Source organism: Perognathus longimembris, chromosome 2 (genome assembly GCF_023159225.1).
Source record: "Perognathus longimembris pacificus isolate PPM17 chromosome 2, ASM2315922v1, whole genome shotgun sequence".
NCBI lineage: Eukaryota > Metazoa > Chordata > Mammalia > Rodentia > Heteromyidae > Perognathus > Perognathus longimembris.
The window spans coordinates 103,899,783-103,914,707 of record NC_063162.1 but is presented as its reverse complement, the minus strand read 5'-3'; the positions used below and the strand labels follow the sequence as shown (position 1 = coordinate 103,914,707).

The following is a 14,925-nucleotide window of genomic DNA, read 5'->3' as shown; positions in this document are numbered from 1 at the left end:
AGTATGTAAGTTATGTGAAGAGTTAACATAGCAATGGTTCTCAGAGTATCCTGTTTGTTAAAGCAGGGTGAGGCAGTGTTTCAACCAGTCTCTGAGTCCAGGTCTGCTGTGAACACTCCTAACAGGTTCTCTGGAGATTCGCACACAATGGTGGCCTAGGGATGACACTTTCAGAATGACTGTATTAGAAACACCATTTGTGTCCTTAGGGCCTTGGAAACTGAGAAGAAATCAGTGTAGTTTTCATTATGGTTAAGTTGAATTATGTCAGTGATACTGATTCCCTTTTTTGCTTTGTTTCAGAAATTTGCATTCAAATTTGTAGCTCAATTTTAGGAAAATTGAAACTATTTACATTTTTCAAAAAGCTAGAGATATCACAATACCTGCTTTCAAACTCTCCTACTATAAAGTGATTGTAATTAAAGCAGCATGGTACTGGAGAAAGAATACACATGGGTAATTGGAATAGCCCTCTCAGAAATAAACCCCTTGAAATATAGTTGATTGATTTCTGACAAAGATGCCAGGAATGTGAAATGGATGGTCATTTTAATAAATGGCACTGGGAAAATTGGATATCCACACACAGACGAGTGAAAGTTGATCTGTTTTACATCTTATTCAAAAATCAACTCTAAAAATACCTCAGATTTATATGCAAGACAAGAACCTGTAAAATAGTTAGAAGGAAATGGGAAAACCTATTCAACATTTGTCTAGGCAATTTTTTTTTATTTGATCCTAAACACAAAGGCAATAACAGCAAAAATCAAATGGGATTACATTAAACCAAAAATCTTCTATACAACAAAGGAAATGATCAAGAGTACAGACTGAGACAAAATAGTTGATAAGGGGTTTACATAGGATAGGAAAAAGCACAAACAGCTTAATAACAAGAAAAAGTAATTAAGAAAAAGATATGAATAGATAATTGTAAAAGAAGACATACAACAGGCCATCCAGTATATGAAAAAGTATCCAGCAGGCAAAAATCATCAGAGAAATATTACATTAAAACTCCAATGCGATATCATCCCATACCTATTAGAATAACTTGTCAAAAATAGGATGGATTATAATAGTTGATACAATTGGGGAAAAAAGAACCCTTGCATACTTTTGGTGGGCATGTAAATTAGCGTAGCTGTTATGAAAACCAGAATGGAGGTTTCTCAGGAAAAAAATGAAAATATAACCGTTATGTAGTCTCATAACCCCATTTGGGGTATTTACCCCAACAGCTGAAACCAATTTGCTGAAGAGACATCCTTACTCCCACATTCATGGCATCATTACTTACAACAGCCAAATAATGCAAACAACTGATGATTGAATAAATGTGGTATATATACACAATGAAAGATTATTAATGACATCATGGGCAGAATTGGGGAACTACATGCTAACTGAAATAAACCAAAAACACAAGGAAAACTACCATGTTATTACTTATATTTGTTCAACTATAGTAATTAACTCAAATGCAAAAAAAATAAAATGCTGATTATGAAGGCTGATAATAAAAGGAATGAGGAGATGATAATCAAAGAGTAAGGAAAGAAGAATAAAGTTCAAAAATCTATGCACAGCATGGTGAGTATAACTAATGACTGAGCATTGAACATTTACACATCACTATGAGTATGTGTGCTTACTCAAAAGGTAAGTATTTGAGGTGATGAATATCTTAACTAGCTTTATTATTACATATTACATTAAAAAAGTTGAAATACCACTTTTTACTCTCTAAATACATACAATTATAAATTATCAACACATCATAGCCAAAATAAAAATATTTTTTTATTAAAGAGACGATGGAGCTCTCTGTGTGGCACAAAGAGGTTATGTAAGTTCATGATGATATGGTACCCTCCACAAGTGAGAAGATAAATCTTCATTAGGAACAGAAAATGTGCCAGCACTTTGATCACAGACTCCCTAGTTTTCAGAACTATGGAAAATGACTATCTGTTGTTTAAACTCCCATCTATGTATTTCATCACAGCAACTCATAGGAAAAGTTTGTATATCTAACTCCAAATAGCATTTCAGAAAAAAAAGTTCCAATTTCCTTCTCCCTACCAGTGCACTAATAAGAACTCATTGTACAATACATCCACAAGAACTGAATATTCTGAATCCATATTTTTATTTAAAAAGAGGTTGTGTTGCTTTTAATTTCCTCTTATTGATTATAAGTGAGGGTAGTTTACAAATTTGTTAGCTATATGTTTCTGATTTGGGAATTATTTATTCATGCCAACTAATTTTGCTATAGATTTTAAATGTTTTTCTGACTGACTTATCAATGATTTTCTAATGATTTTCATTAAATGTAAAAGCTACTATGTTACTAGCTATATTTTTGTCAATATTTTAATGGAGTCTATAATTGGTATATTAAAAGTAAAACATATCAAGAACATTGAAAACAAATGTTTGTACAACATGTGTACCCAGATATTCAATGAAGCATTTTTCACAATTGGCAAAGGCAGAACTACTCAGATTGACATCAGAGAAGAAGGGATTAATAATATATGTTACATCTATAAAATGTAGTACCAATAAATCAAAAGGAAGAAGGAAGAAATGCTCACATTACAGGATGGATGAACCAAAAATTCATGTTAAGTGAAAAAAGTCAGTCATAAAGAACTCCAGGTTGTATGATTTTATTTATATGAAATTTCCAGAATAGGCAACTATAAAGAGAGAGAAAGTACATTAGTGATTTCCAGGGGATAGAAACAGGGACAAATGGAGAGCTATCCCTAACAAATATGTGGTGGCTTTTTGGCACGATGAAGACATTCTGAAATTATGGATAATTGTTTATGGTGTATGAATCATACTTGAATAAAGCTATTAAGAAAAAAGTGGAAAAACTCCTGGAATGTTGTACATAAGCTAATGGTCAACTACAACATAATCATTCCTATAAACAGGTGGGGTTTGGGGTGTATCTTCAATTTATTCATGATGATATTATTTTGGACAAAAAGAAGTGTTGTGTTTGTTGTTTGAAACATCTGAAGAGCAGTGCTAAATTGGTATTTCTCAATCTTTCAATGTATTATTAAAAGAATGGAGTAGGTGGCCCAAGGAAACTATAAACTTAAGATTACAACCAAATTTCAATTAAACCAAAGTTTAATTTTCACATATCCTATGCAACTTCAACCTCAGGGAAAGAATACTTCTCTTTTTAATGTAAGAATAGTTATTCTCTTTTCTGCCTTAGGCCACATTTAGATTAAAGAAAACACGTTAAATTATTGATGCAATGATTCATTGAAAGTCTTCCTAAAAGAAATACTGAGGGTGTAGCTCAGTGGTATAGTATCCAACTAGAATGCAAAAGGCCCTGAGTTCCATCCCTAGCACCCATTTCTGCAAAGAAAAAAAAGTTCCCTTAAATTGTCCAATTTATAGCAAAGTCCTTTGTCCTTGGCTCAGGCAAAACTCCAAATCTTCCAATTGTTTTCAAAGATAGTTGTCTCTTTTTTGTGTGTGTTTGTATTTTGCCGGTCCTGGCATTTGAACTCAGGGCCTGGGTACTGCCCCTGAGCCTCTTTATGCTCAAGGCTGTAGCTCTACCACTTGAGCCACAGCACCATTTCCAGGTTTTTCTGAGTAGTTTATTGGAGATAAGAGTTTCATGGACTTTCCTGCCTGGTATAGCTTCAAATCATGATCCTCAGATATCAGCCTCCTGAGCAGCTAGGATTACAGGCATGAGCCACCAGCACCCAAATTTTGTATTATTTTAAATAAATCATAGAATTGAAATAATAAAAATGAACGCTGTTATTTTTTGCCTCAGGTTGATACAGAATTTGAAGTAAATTCAAGCTCCTCAGTTTTCTGAAGAAGTAAAAAAAGATTCCTGGGCTGGGGATATAGCCTAGTGGCAAGAGTGCCTGCCTTGGATACACGAGGCCCTAGGTTCAATTCCCCAGCACCACATATACAGAAAACGGCCAGAAGCGGCGCTGTGGCTCAAGTGGCAGAGTGCTAGCCTTGAGTGGGAAGAAGCCAGGGACAGTGCTCAGGCCCTGAGTCCAAGGCCCAGGACTGGCCAAAAAAAAAAAAAAAAAGATTCCTGTTGAGATCCCCAGTTCTGTTATTACTGAGTCTGATTTTAGAATGGTGAAAGTTTCAGCACAAGCCTAATAAAAACAGTTTACTGGCCTAGTGGGTGAAAAAAACAGACAATGGCTCCCATACAAAAATATAGAGTTCCACCAACTCCAGGCAGGCTCATTTTTCAGGGAAAGCACCAGAAGCAGGAAACAACAGTAAAAGTAGGGACAGCCATCATGGGTAGTACAAGTGAACATTTTGCTAGACAAAAATATTTTTCACGCTGTGGCTCAAGTGGCAGAGTGCTAGCCTTGAGCAAAAATTAGCCAGGGACAGTGCTCAGGCCCTGAGTTCACATCACAGCCTAGGACTGGCCAAAAAAAAAAAAAAATTTCATTTCATAGATAATATTTTTAATATTAGGGTTATTTAAAAGGCTAATTGTAAAACATCTAGATGAATGATTCTAGAAATGGGAAAGCTTAAAAGTATAGAGATTGCCAGGTTCCTGATTAATTGAGGATCTCTGGGCAATGGAGTTCAGACATTCCCAATTCTCACTGCCTCAAGCTTGGAAAATACTGGTCTGAAAAGATAAACCAGTTTACATTTTCCCTACATCTCAGAATTATGCAACACTCCCTCTTATTTACATCTTCTATGTTTATAACAGGCATCACTACAGCAAGTTTTTTTTTATACTGTTTCCTCAACCAAAGACTAAAATTGACCTGTGGGCTGTATTTCCTTCAGTATTGTTTGTTCACTTTCTTTTATAAAGGGTGTGTGTGTATGTAATATACTATATATAACACATATATCACATGTTTTATTTACAACATGCATATTATATTATAAAACTGACAACAGCAGCCAGAAAAATAACTTTTCAATGAACTGGGATTTTCTTATGAGCCAAAAGGATACCATGAAGTGAATGATACTTTTATTATTAGCATCAAATAGTTGTACAAGGGCATTTCATTTTAACACATTCAATAGGTATACAATGCATTTTGATCAGTGTCAGTTATTCTGTCATTCCTTCCTGTAATACAACATTCATTTATAAACTAAGATAAAAGCAATATTTCAGCATACGGATTATATGAGAATTTCTTTGCTGTAAGCAGATTTAGTAGTGCCTCAGGTCTTCAACCACTAGATAGTAGGTATAACAATAAAAGCTGTCTCTAGGTATTATCAAAATGTGCTCTTGGGGGCTGGGGATATAGCCTAGTGGCAAGAGTGCCTGCCTCGGATACACGAGGCCCTAGGTTCGATTCCCCAGCACCACATATACAGAAAATGGCCAGAAGCGGAGCTGTGGCTCAAGTGGCAGAGTGCTAGCCTTGAGCGGGAAGAAGCCAGGGACAGTGCTCAGGCCCTGAGTCCAAGGCCCAGGACTGGCCAAAAAAAAAAAAAAAAAAAAAAAAAAAAAAAAAAAAAAAAAATGTGCTCTTGGCTTTTTGCCATAGGCTTGCAAGGTGCTGTCAAAATGGGCAGGTTCATGAAACCCGGGAAAGTGGTTCTGGTCCTAGATGGATGTGACTCCAGACACAAAGCTGTCATTGTGAACAACATAGAGAATGGCAACTCAGATCTCCCTTACAACCATGCTTTGGTGGCTGGAATTGATTGCTATCCCCCAAAAGTGACAGCTGACATGGGCAAGAACATTTCCAAAAGGTCAAAGATCAAGTCCTTTGTGAAGGTTTATAACTACAATCACCTATGCCCACAAGGAACTCTGTAGATATCCCCTTGGACAAAACTGTGGTCAACAAGGACATCTGCAGAGGACAAGCTCTTAAACCAGAAAGATAGGAGGCCAAAGTCAAGTTTAAAGAGAGAGACATGACCGGAAAAAACAAGTGGTTTTTCCAGAAGCTCCAATTTTAGGTGTGTTTTTTGTTTGTTTGTTTCCATCGTTAAAAATAAGGGGAAACAAAAACAAAAAAGCCCTCTTGAAACACAGGCAAAATTACCCTCTGGTTAAGAATCATTGATGGGTAGGTTTGTAAGAACTCAGCCCATGTGAAAATTATAGTATTTTTACTGAACCTATTGCTTACTACATTGAATATTATACATTCTGACATATGTGCTATTAGAAATATTTCAAATGTGGCTCATGCCTAAGACCTTAACTGTATATGATACTCCCTCATGCCAACTAAAATTTTCTATTGAAGTCAATTTCTAAAGATTAACCTGAACTAGCTTCCTGCATTGCTCTGGGCAAAAAAGGAAAAGTAAGATGTGACATACTCTTTCAGTCTTGCATAAATGTTTCTCGCAGGCTCATGTTAATTCTCGGCTTTAGGCAAGTTGCTTTGTCTGACTCACATATTTTGTGAACATTTTTATGTTTCACTAACACAACCCCTTGGGTTGTGAAAGTTGATGTGTTTTTTTATTAAAAAGACTTTTCTGGACTTGTACACAATATTATTAGAGAAAACATGTGGATAAAGAGCGTTGATACAAATACAAATATAAGACATAAACATAGAAATTTAAAATCAAGCTCATAATCCAAAGGCCAGGGATTTCCTAGAAAAACAAAGGGATTGGGCCACTCATAAAATTAGGTATTTTGGAGTTGAATTATATACTGCATGAAGTTTTTCCTCCTTTCCTTTGCTGGAAACAAAATAAATTAGTCATCCAATCTCAGGAACTTTTCTACTTAGCCTAAACAAAGATTTTAGTGCAAACAAAGGCAAGTTGATAGTATGGTGAAAGTAAAAATCTTGAAAAATTAGTATTTTAAATTCCTTTGCAATTATGTGGTCTACTAACCTTGCTAACAGCAAAATATAAAAATAAAAAATGATGTCCTGTCACCACAATTTCACTCCAGCAAACATGAGGTATTAAAATTACTCTAAGGACAAATGTTCAACACAGCTTTGTGACTTTAATATCATTCTCTGCCTTCTACTTTTATAAATGGTAAAGAAATCAAGTTTTCATTTTTCTATAGTTCATTATGGCTTATTGCTGTAGCAAATGCCAAATCAGTCTATTTGTATAAATAATAGAACAAGCCTATATTATCTCTCATCTAACACATGCCAACTAGTGGGTCTACCTATTCCAAGAGGAAAATCATTGCTTTTTCAACTCCTATCTAATTTTAATATCCCTGGAGTTACACAGAACAAATTGTTTGGGAATACTGAACTGAGTGTAGGTACTCAAGCACTTATCCCTTTAAATTAGGTTATATAAAAAATGGATTTCCATGTTGGCATTAAAAACAAATAAATCCCAATTGAGTATTTGAAACCCAAATGAGGTTCTTATTCTTCTGGTGTTTCAAAATTGTAACAATATAGTTTCTTCAAAATTACTTATCTCCTAGCACATAAATTAATGTTTGACTAATTCAGAATTCCAGAAGTTATCACCATTTCCCAAGAAGAAAAATAAGGGCTGTGCTTCTTTCTCTGCAACTTTAATTTAAATTTTTACTTTTGTCCTTCAGCATCATTTATTTCACTGAGGAGAGCAGATACAATGTTCGTTCTTACCTTGAATGTAACTGACAGTATTCAAAATTTACAAAACTGAAGACAATATGGTAGAGCACACCTATAATGCCATCTACTTAGGAAGTGGAAGTAAGAGGATCACAGTCCAAGAATGCAAGGATGGCTGGGACAAACGTGTAGGAACTTATCTGAAAACAAAAAGCTAAGGGGGGTAGGAGGTGTGGTTTAAGTGATTGAATGCTTGCCTATCAATTGTAAGGAACTGAGTATAACTTTCGGTATCACATGAAAGAAAAGAAAAGAAGAAAGGAAGGAAGGGGAAGAGGGTGGGAGGGAGGAAGGAAGGGCAAGAAAGGAATATTCAATGATTAAAAGATTAAACTATGAGTTTTTAGAAAGTAAATGGATAAATAGCCACAGAACTACCATTATGTACTGTGTGGTATGATCTGCATGCCTGAAATTTTTAATTCATTTGTTCCTTGAAGAATTCCTCTCTCTATAACATCCATTTTCCACTTTAAATGTTTTTTATTGTTATCATAAAGGTGATATACAGTTATATAAGTCAGGTAATGAATACATTTCTTTTAATAAGTATTTTTAGATAATGACTTGGGTTTCATGAAAAAGTTGCAAAGACAATACAAGAGCCCCATACGCCTTTAACTCAAATACTCCTGATGTTAAAAACAAATCCAGTCATGGCTCACTTAGTAATAAGATATTAACACTTGTTTTATTCATTTTTAATATTCTTTCTCCTTACAGTTTCCAGTCCAGAATACCACATCACTTTTAGTGAGATCTTTTTTGTAAATTTAAATTTTTCCAGGCTATATAATTTATTAAACTAGCAACAGACTCTATTAGGAACTCAGTTATTACATTAATTTTCTTCTGAAAGAGAAAGATAAGAGAACATGTAAATAATTGGTATGTGAGTGTATAAGAATGAATTGTGAAGGGAAAGAAATACAGCCAAGAAAGGAGTTAGCAAATCAAAGCCAAAAAATCATTCAATTTTGCCTGGGGTAGGCCCTGTGCAGCTATGTGTAATTAGCTTCCTCAATTACTACATTTGACAAACTAGTTTTCATTTGAGAGAAAACAACAAATCATTAATTATGCTAATAAGTTACAGATTAAAAAGTCTTCATATGTGGATTATACATGCACTGTGATTTGTGCCCTTGGTCAGGCAACATTTTGCTTCTTCAGCTTTCCCAGTTCCTCACTAGTGGAAAGAAACTGCCCAGTTTCTTCTGTGCCCATCTCTGGACCACAAGGCTCATGGCCTTTGCAGAACAAATTCAGAGTCAGTTCTGCCACTGGATATATTGCCTTATAAGCTAGTCTCATTTTGACAGAAATTTGAAAGCAAAGATGTATTTTAGAAGGTTGTAAAGTATGACCAAGGAAATGAAACCTGGCAGTCAAATCTGACTTATGCAATTAATAATACTGAGATATTGTGCAAATTTAATATGGCTCTGAGCAACAGTTTATTCATTTTTAAGATGGGGTTAACTTGTCATTAGGACAACTAAGAGACCTGATGTCCCTGAGTATGTGGTTGGCACATGGTCATGGCTTGGCACGCAATGTGCTGATCTAAACAAATTCCAAACACAGTGCAGGCCAACAGTTTTTCAGCCTTTCCAGCCAGAAAGGTTGCAGGGTCTAGGGAAGCATTTTTCATGGTCCCCATATACCATGGGTTGCCATGAGCACGTATCAAATAACAGAGATGTAATTCACAACAATAATAAAAACATGCATTGAACCATAACCTTACTAGTAATATATTGAAATGGTGTTAGAATTACCTAAAGTTAGCTGGTTTGTAGGATCAATTCTTCCTACCTCCATGTCTCTTCAACCTCAGGCAGGAAACACATAGGAAATCACATAGCTATGATACAGCTACTTTTAAACCATCCATTATCTATTGACAATCTGTAATCTTCTATGAATAGATTTGGTTCAACAGGTTGCAACTATGATTAAAATCATGCAAAGTTACACTGCTCAACAAATTATGCCTCTACTGGAGAGGAAGTGCTTTCATAGTTCATGTTCTTCTGATTAGTATTCTCTCATTAATTGTCACACCCATCGTTCAGTACATACTTTCAATTGTGCCAGCCACCTAAGTCTTTCCTATCTCAGAACACTGGAGGAATGCTCTTCTAGCCAAATACACAGTCATCATTAGGTGTCACTTTTCGTAACCTGTCACAGAGAGGCCCTTCTTTATCTATCACTCTAAGTCAAATTCCTTATTATCATTGCTCATGATAAACTGACTTTACCTTCATAACACTGGTTATGATTGCAATGAAGTATTACATTTTTGTAACGCTTAGTACAGTGGTTAAGAGTACCCTAGGCTGTGTGAGTGCCTGAGTCTAATCTGATTTCAATACTTACTGGGGGAAATCATCTGAACAAATGACTTAACCCCTTCCCTAATAATAATACTTACTTCACAGGATTATGATGCAGGCTTAAGGAGCATATAATGAGCACTCAGCAACAGTTAGGTACAATAATAATTGTAGCTAATGACTACATTGAATTATTTAAGAAACAAGAAAATTCTATGAGGGAAGTGGTTACTTCCATTTGCACATTGAAATGTATTTCTAAGGATTGACGTAATTCATTACATCTAATAGATAACTGATAAAGGGTTCCTGGAAATCTCACTTTTTTTTTTTTTTCAGCCAGTCCTGGGCCTTGGACTCAGGGCCTGAGCACTGTCCCTAGCTTCTTTTTGCTCAAGGTTAGCTCTCTACCACTTGCACCACAGCACCACTTCTGGCCATTTTCTATATATGTGGTGTTGGGGAATCGAACCTAGGGCTTCATGTATAGGAGGCAAGCACTCTTGCCACTAAGCCGTATTCCCAGCCCCTGGAAATCTCTTTAGAGGAGAAAAAAGTGACAAAAATGATCAAGGAATAAAAATTGTCCTATTTGGTAACAAAATATAATTAAGATATAACTAAATAGTTACAAAATAAACACTTTCCTCGTGCAGTGTGATGCATACATCAAGAAAAAGTCTATTGAGGGCTGGGGATATAGCCTAGTGGCAAGAGTGCCTGCCTCGGATACACGAGGCCCTAGGTTCGATTCCCCAGCACCACATATACAGAAAATGGCCAGAAGCGGCGCTGTGGCTCAAGTGGCAGAGTGCTAGCCTTGAGTGGGAAGAAGCCAGGGACAGTGCTCAGGCCCTGAGTCCAAGGCCCAGGACTGGCCAAAAAAAAAAAAAAAAGAAAGAAAAAGTCTATTGAGACATTCAAAGAGCAAGTGCATAGAGGAGACCATTAGTTAAATGGATAACTAGTTTAAAACAAACCACAGTACTCTAATTGGTCTTTTTCTATAAAGTTGGATTTTCGTATATTAGATTGGCTCTAAAACCAAGGTTACCTAGAATTTAAATTAATCTAAATATGAAAGGGTTGCAGAAGTTATATCAATTCAAGATACCCAAGGGTGACAATTTGAGAAGCATTTTGTTTAACAGAAAAGGATAATATTAGCACTGCACATTGAATCCCTGAGAAAATAAACTAGACATCTAAGTACCAGCATAATTGCAAGCCTCTTTATGAAATCAGAGTACCAGTTCCTGATAGGTTTAGAATATTGGAAATATCTGAGCGGGGATTTTAAAAGTATGCCTTTCAGATAAATGAATATACAAGAATTCCTGAAACACTTGTTTTACTGATGAAAACTAAAACATCTTCTTAAGTAATCATGGCTACAATGACAAGTATGCTGACAATTTTAACACAATATAAAGCAACAGCATATAATCAGGAATTAATATATTTGATAATATACTGTTTTCATATTTCCAATCAAATGTAGGATGGACATTCCTAGGCCCTATGTCCATGTTAATTTATTTGGTCAAGAAAAATTACCCAAATAGATAAGTGAAACCCAGTGGAGAGTCATATTTTTACTAAAACTCCTTCCAGTTTTATGACTCCAACACTAAAATTCCCTTCCTCCCTCCTTCATTCCCTTCCTCTCTTTGCCAGTAAAATTGCTTGAACTGAGGGCCTCACACTCCCTCAGCTTTGTCATTCATGGCTGGCCCCTTATCACTTGAGCGATGCCTTCAGTCTGGAATTTTTCTGGCTGAATGGAGGTGGAATTTTGTGGAACTTGCTATCTGGGTTGGCTTCAAGCCTCCCTCTCTCTGGATCTCAGTCTCTTGAAATACTAGGATTACAGGTATGAGCCACTGGCACCTGACTAAAATACTCCATCTTTATTCATATTCAAAGCACCTTTATTCACATGGAAACATACTTACAACCGCTGCTTTTCACTTGCTAGTTCACTACAGGCTCTTAGCTGCTGACCAAAACACCTTAAAATATCTAGTGCTTTTAACTGTATCTTAATTCTTTACTTTTCAATGTCTTTCCTGCATTAAATGCTTCTCCACTGTAGGCGCTTTTAGTGTAATGTTCCTTTCCATATATAATAGACTACTCAAGGTCAGGATTGTTGTATATATGAACAGAGTATTGGCTAAAGGATGCCTACTAGAATGGAGATAATTGAAAAATATGACACTAACTCCATGACTTTTCCTAGTGCTCTAATAATTGTTTCAATACATTTTTTTGGCTCCTTCTAAGTATAAGGCTTTATGCTACGCTCCATGGGGGATGGGAACCTAAATCTTATTATTGAATTGCTTAGGGATTATAGTTAGATATCCTGCTTCCAAAGATAGAATAAAGTTATAGTTCTATAAAAATTTCCAGGCACTCCTGCAAATTACAATGGGTGAAGATCATTATGAGACTTGATGACAACCTTGACGACTACATTTCTAGAACAACAGGAACTGGCAGGGTTATAGATCTCAGGATGCTGTCATTTTCCCTCCTGCTCCTCTCCTAGCAACAGATGCAATTACAGGGAATGCTTTAGAACGTGGGGTTCACTAGCTATTTTAAAAGGTGAAAATTTTTATAAAGGGTAGAAATTGCACCAAAAAATATCTGAAGGTTATGAAACGAGGAGTAATCATTGAGTTCTGTGTTTAAGATCTTCAAATGGTGTATAATAGTAAAGGAGCTCCCCAGCACATAATTAGCATCACCTTCACTATATTTGTAGACATGAGATCGCTATCATATCCTTTCAGTTCCTTATGGAGGAAAATTATTATCAGTGAATTTTTTTAAGTTTTATAGTCTTTATCATTGGGACCTGTATTTGTTGACTGAAAGTTTTACCCAAATCAATTGTGGCTAATAGAAAGGTGATTTCAAGTACATATAAAATTATTTTAAATTATATCAAACTTTGCCTGCATGATTGATAACAAAGCCAAAATATTAATGAGGAGATATCTCAAATTTTGTCTGAAAATTTTCTATTTCAAACAGAATGGCACTAAGTAGCAGCCTGAAATGATATCTCTCATTTATTCTCTGAATATCTGACAAATTAGGAGTAATGCCTGTTACTCTGCAGGTCACAGCCTGTCAGGTAAGCATTTCTTACCATGTTACAGAGACAATGCATATATTAGCTATGTAAATGTGATAGCTATGCACATTATCTAGGTTAGAATATGTTTAAAGAGACATGGGCATAAATAATATGCAGTAACAAACCTAATACTGCAGTGTCTACACATCTACAAATTATTTTTAAGGAACAGGAAGTAAGATCCTTTAGACAAAACTAATGAACTAATGTATCTTATCACTTAAAAAACAGTGTAGAGGGCCGGGGATATAGCCGAGTGGCAAGAGTGCCTGCCTCGGATACACGAGGCCCTAGGTTCGATTCCCCAGCACCACATATACAGAAAACGGCCAGAAGCGGCGCTGTGGCTCAAGTGGCAGAGTGCTAGCCTTGAGCTGGAAGAAGCCAGGGACAGTGCTCAGGCCCTGAGTCCAAGGCCCAGGACTGGCCAAAAAAAAAAAAAAAAAAACAGTGTAGAAAATAGCAATGTTATTTCTTGATAACAAACTAAACAAAAGCTTATGTATAAACTGAAAAATGAATTTGACAGCACCTTGTCTGTTATAAACTATGAGGTGGCTTTTCATGCCATATTTTCTTTTAATTCTTCTGCTAAGCTATCACATTAAGCACCAAGCCAAGATTTTTATTGCTTGTTTGTGTCAGTCTTAGAGCTTGAACTCAGGTCCTGGTGCTGTCCTTGAGCTTTTGTTTTGTTTTATTCCTCAAGGTGAGCACTGTATCACTTGAGCCATTGCTCCATTTTCAAATTTACTAGTAATTAATTTGAGATAAGAATCTCATGGTTTGGCTTCACACCACAATCCTCAGATCTTACCCTTCTGAGTAGCACAATTACAGGCATAAGTCACTCCAGGCCCTTGGCAAGCCGAGGTATTTTTATCTTTGTTTTAAAATATATATATATATATATATATTATATATATATATATATTTGGAGGTGGGAAATGAGGGAGGAGGTAAAAGTAGAGCAAGAAATGTACTCACTGCCTTTCATATGAATCTGTAACCCCTCTGTATCACACTTTGACAATAATATATATATATTTATTTATTTTCTTTAAGTAGTTATAAAAGGGAGTGTCATTCAACAGAGCAGTTTATGGACACAGTGCCTCTTGATCAATGTCACCCCTTTTAAAATTCTCACCTACCCCTCTCACCCCACCACTTCCCTCAATGTTCTTACTTTTTAGTTTATGTATTGAATTTTTGCCATTTAACAAAGCAGTTGACGTATACAATGCATCTTGATCTGTATCACCCCTTCAACATCTTCTCTCTCCTTGGACCCAAGCCCTTTCCTTATCTTTCTGAGTTTTTTTGGCATATACAGTGCATTCTGGCCTGCATTCTACTCAGTTCCCCATTCATTTTTCTACCCCTTTCCTCTTGCTCACACCTTCCTTGCAAGTACCTATTTCCCGAATAGACTAATGACTTAAAAAGAGACTTCTCAGAAGAAGTAAATATAGGCAAACGAGACATGAAAAAATGCTCAACATCTCTGGCTATATGAAATGCAGATCAAAACTACACTGTGATTCCACCTTACCCCAGTGAAATGTCCATCATCAAGAAAACTAACAATAACAAATGCTGGCATGGATGTGGCCAAAAAAGAACTCTATTACACTGTTGGTGGAATGTAAATTTGTTCAACTACTCTGGAATCAATGTGGAGGGTCCTCAAAAAACTAAACACAGAACTTCCCTCTGATGCAGCAATTCTACTCCTGGGTACTTATGCAATAGAGCACAAACAAGTACACACAAAAGCCACCACAAC

At 36.0% G+C, this 14,925-nt stretch overlaps 1 protein-coding gene and 1 pseudogene across 1 annotated transcript in view; one reads left to right on the top strand and one right to left on the bottom strand.

The window, feature by feature from the left end:
* Nucleotides 1-14,925, bottom strand: part of Reln (reelin) — a 435,472-nt gene that overhangs the window by 272,138 nt on the left and 148,409 nt on the right. The window lies entirely within an intron of this gene.
* LOC125346914 lies at nucleotides 5,594-5,997 on the top strand (annotated as a pseudogene).